At 42.2% G+C, this 4,833-nt stretch overlaps 1 non-coding gene across 1 annotated transcript; it reads right to left on the bottom strand.

The window, feature by feature from the left end:
• Positions 1-2,731: 2,731 nt before the first annotated feature.
• Positions 2,732-2,838, bottom strand: LOC141603554 (small nucleolar RNA R71). The gene has a single exon (XR_012525421.1). It is a non-coding gene; the product is annotated as a small nucleolar RNA R71 (small nucleolar RNA).
• Positions 2,839-4,833: the final 1,995 nt, after the last annotated feature.

Here is a 4,833-nt window from a genome sequence, read left to right as displayed (position 1 = left end):
GGGTTTCTGAGTCGGTTTTGGGTCCGAAGACGGTTTTAACTCTAAATAGTGTTATTTTAATGCAAATGAAGTTAGAAAACCATTTCTGAAATCATTTTTCATATTCGAGTAGTTCATTAAACCGTCTCATGAATAGCCAATCCAAGCACGCATATCAAAAACACGTTACAGTCCGATCATCATCGGGTGGTTTTTGGAAGGTGCAGATACTGGGTATCTACAGAGCCCCCACTTTGACTGAGGCTTGGACAGGGCGAAAGTCAAAGTATGATCTCCAGGTCAATCGAAGATTACAACCTGAAGACCATTGCATCGTCGAGGCGACTCAAAAGGGTTTTAGCCGAGGACCTACCGTCGGGAAGGGCGACGTCGAGGCGACTTGGGGATTCGAATCAAGGACCTGCCGTCAAGAACATTTTAGAGTCTGTCCACTTTCGATTCGAGTCATTTAAAGTCCATTAGACTATGTATAAAGGCTCGCCAGTGATGCGTGTCATTTATATGATGTTTTACACCTTATTTTACACGCATTTCAGAGCTCAATTATGTAGTTTATGCTATTATTCTCCCTATTTCCGTCTACTTTTGTGTTTTTGTACATTATTGCAGAAATGTGAAGAATCCAGCGGAAATCAAGCTAAATCCGTCCCCGAGTACCTAGCATTGCATTTGACGTGAAGTATTTACTCAAGGAACGAGGTTGGTGCGCATTTCGAGGCCTAAAAGATAACTTTATGAAGAATTAAAACCGGATTATCAGCTACTCTAGTCGATCGACTGGACCCTATGGTCGATCGACCAGAGCCCGACTTACAGGAACTTATGTTCAGCATACCTCAGTCGATCGACCGGTCCCAGTGGTCGATCGACCAAGCCGTTAATTCTGACGTGAATAAAAAGATCGAGAATAAGAAAGCCCAATGTATTTTAGGTTTAGGAATAAGTTGTTACGTTAGATTCCTATATAACGTAAACGACATTAAGCTTTACGCATTGGTTTCATTCGACTTTCATCCGATTTTAGTTTATCATTAATTAGGGTTCTTCAGATTTTTATTCTTTCATCAATAAAGTTTCTGTTTTGCATTCGGTTCTGATCTTTCCCTTACAATTCCTCTATACGGTATTCTTCTGTCCCGTTATTCAGTTTTATTGTTTTCATTCGTAGTATAGAAATTGCTAGTTAGTTTCCCGAGGCCAAAATTATTGTTTTATGTTATTTGTTTGTTCAATTATTTCAAGCATGAATTCAGTAGTTTATTTCATTAATCTTGTTGTTATTTTCGTAACAGTCATGAGTAGCTAAATTATTCGTGCTAGGATGTAAAGGATCTGTAGGTTAGGCGGCATTAAAATTAGGATGACCTGAAATCGCGCCACGGTCGATCGACCGCACACCCTGGTCGATCGACTGGCCACGTGAGGTTTTGCTTCATTTTAATTGATTTAAATTCTATATTTGATGAATCGAGTGCACGCGACTAGTTGAATGCTTAGGAAATGACTGACCCATTAGATCGAAAGATAGGGAAGGTCGTTAGACTACCAATTAGAATGACTAAACTATGCTAAGATCGAAAGATATGTAAAGTTTAGGCTTTTAGTCACTTTTCAGGACGAGAGTCAATACTAGTGATATTAGGGACCTGTAGCGAGATCGAAAGATGCTACTTGTTAAGACTGGACCGAGAGGACTTCTTATTTTCCCGTCTCGCGTGATTTATTTCAGACCTAACTAGTATGCTGCCGCCGAAACTACAGTGAACTGACCATCTTAGCACCCTTTTTATATTTTTTTTTATCTGTCTTTTTAGTTTATATTTCATTTACTGCCCTTAGTTATAGATCAAATCAAATCAAATCCCCACATCATGGTTACCTTGGACTGAAATTAAACAACTAATAATTATATTTGCCTCTCTGTGGTTCGACCCTGTTACCACTAGCTTCTGTTAGTTTTAATAGGTATTATAAATATTATCTTTGGTGCACACAACGACGGGCATCAAATTTTGGCGCCGTTGCCGGGGAGGCAATTGTTCTAATTTTTAGCTGTTTTATTTTAGTCTGTTTCTTAGTTTAAGGGACATTCGTTCCTTAAACTATTCTCATATTCTTTTTGTAGTTTCTTCTTATGCGCAGGTCACAGGGTGGTGAATTACTACCGTTTAATCCTGAGATTGAGAAGACTTTGCGCGAGTTGAGACGATCATCTAGGATATTGCCAACAGAGGAAGAGCTGAGTACTCTGTCTAGTTACTACGAGAATGAGCTGTTTGAGGAGGATCCACATTCATCTCCTATTTCCACTTCATCAGCTGAGACCGTCACTTCTCTAGATTTTTTAGAGATGGCTGAAGAAGCGAGTATAGCAAGTCACTCTGAGTCGACAGCTGCGAATCTATATAAGGGATTCGAATTACCGGGAGCAGATAAAAAATTCGAACCGAAGCCTTCTTATATCAACTTGGTTGAGAGAAACCAATTCGGGGGAGCTGCAAATGAAGATGCAACCAAGCATATGGAGATATTTATTGACTATTGCTGCTCTATACCCCCACCGACCGGTGTGACCCAGGACCAGGTAAAGGAGACTATGTTTATATTCTCACTCCGTGATGCTGCAAGGGAGTGGTACAGAGACCTGGATCGAGCTGCTAATGGGATCACTGACTGGAATTCTCTGGCCTTAGCATTCTATAAAAAGTATTTCTGTGCCTCGAAGACTAATGCCATTAGAGCTCAGATCACGAGCTTTAAACAGGGTCCTGATGAGAGTTTTCATGAGGCGTGGGTGCGTTTCAAGAAACTAGTGCGAACTATTCCGCATCATGGGTTCGAGAAATGGAGCTTATGCAATCTTATAACGGGCTTTATGACGATAAGAGGGCTATCCTGGATGCGGCGGCTAGCGGCAGATTCCAGAAGAATATGGGGGAAACTAAGAGGTGGAAAATCATTGATGACTTGGCCACCCATAAAGCCGAGTATGGAAATTGCAGGGGAAATCAAAGGAGAGCTGCTGAATTTTCTTCTATAGCTGCATTAGAAGCTCTTACGGCGAGATTTGATAAGTACGAGTTGGGAGGAGCTTCAAAAGGAGGGATCTATCATGTGAATGATGTGTCCGACGGTCCTTTCGTCTGTAAAAGATGTGGAGCTGAGGGACATGTTTCAGACAACTGTCCTAACCCCTTTGAGTCTTGTGCTGCCTTTCAACATTATAGGCAGACAAACACTTATTTTGAGCCGAATACCCATCCGAACTTGAGGTGGAGTAGCCAAAATGTCCTAAATCCAACTCCACCTCCACAGTAGCAGCATCAGCAACAGAATTATGTGCCCCCTCATAAGCAACAACAGTTCCAAAAGCCTCCGTATGTCCCTCAGTAGCAGCAGCAATCCCAAGGTTTTGAATTTGCCGAATTGAAGAATCTGTTGCTAAAAGAGTCTCAAGCTAGAGAGGCCGGGATGAAAATGTTAGAGAGCCAAATCGCTCAATTGGCAAGCAAGAATACAACTCGAGCTCCGGGACATTTACCGACGCAAACTGACCAAAAGGAGACCCTAAATGCTATTAATTTGAGGAGTGGGTCTACTCATGATGGGCCCGCTATGGTCGAGGACATTGCTGAAAAAGATGAGGCGGAACCGAGTAAGAAGACGGCTGGAACAAATAGTGGAAAGAAAAAGACGATTACCAGGTACATCGATCGATCGATCGATATACCCCGATCGATCGACATCCGCGAGAAACAGTAGCTTCGGTCTCAGAGGTCGGGTCGATCGACTGACCAACATGGTCGATCGACTGACAACGCTGCTGATGGTGAACCTTTTCGTCCTCCGATGCCTAATAACTTGAGGGACCACTTGTTTCGGGGTACGAATGCTCCGAAAATATTGAGGCAAGACCCAAATGCTGATAGGTCAGTTCTTGTTCCGAAGTACGACCCTATGTCGATTAATGGTTCACATTTGAGACGGTTTGAAGAAGGGTCAAGCTACAACAAGGAGAAAGTTGTGGACTTTCAGCCTAAGTCCACCGATGCCGGCATGAGAGATTTAGAGGAGAGGGCTAAGTTTCTTCTTACAGCCCCTTATCCAGAGAGATTGGTGCCGACGAAGGAACAAGTGTCGTTTAATAAGTTTGAAAATGTTATTCGTAGCTTAAACGTACAAGTTCCTTTCCTTGAGTTAGTTAATCAAGTGCCTGCTTACATGAAATTTATGAAGCAACTTTTATCTAAAAAGAAGTCACTTGAAACTGTGCATACTGTCGCACTAACTGAGGAGTCATGCTCTTATTTGACCCACACTGCACCCCATAAGCTAGAAGACCCAGGTAGGTTTTCCGTTCCATGTAGTATTGGCACCTTTTCTATTGAGAAGGCCTTATGTGACCTAGGAGCCAGTATTAGTGTCATGCCCTTGAGTCTTGCTAGAAAGCTGAAATTGACTAGGTTTGTAGTTACCAACATGACAGTACAGATGGCTGACCGATCTGCGGTCCAGCCTATAAGAGTCTTAGAGGACATTTCTGTGCAAATAGGAAAGTTCTTTTTCCCTGTTGACTTTGTCGTACTAGATATGCCCGAGGATGCCCACATTCCTATCATATTGGGTAGACCATTTCTGCACATTGTTGGTGCAGTTATAGATGTTGGTTCAGGGACTTTGACCTTCAAAGTAGGGAGACATTCTATTGTCTTTGCCCAGACTGCTAAGAAGAAAGACCCCATGTGGCCGATAACTTGTAATACGGTTTCTGAAAAGAAATCTTATTTTGTGCTTCCTAATATGCCTGTTTCTACGCCTGTTTCTGCTATAACA

Source organism: Silene latifolia, chromosome 9 (assembly GCF_048544455.1).
Source record: "Silene latifolia isolate original U9 population chromosome 9, ASM4854445v1, whole genome shotgun sequence".
Lineage (NCBI taxonomy): Eukaryota > Viridiplantae > Streptophyta > Magnoliopsida > Caryophyllales > Caryophyllaceae > Silene > Silene latifolia.
This window is presented reverse-complemented; position numbering and strand designations above follow the sequence as displayed.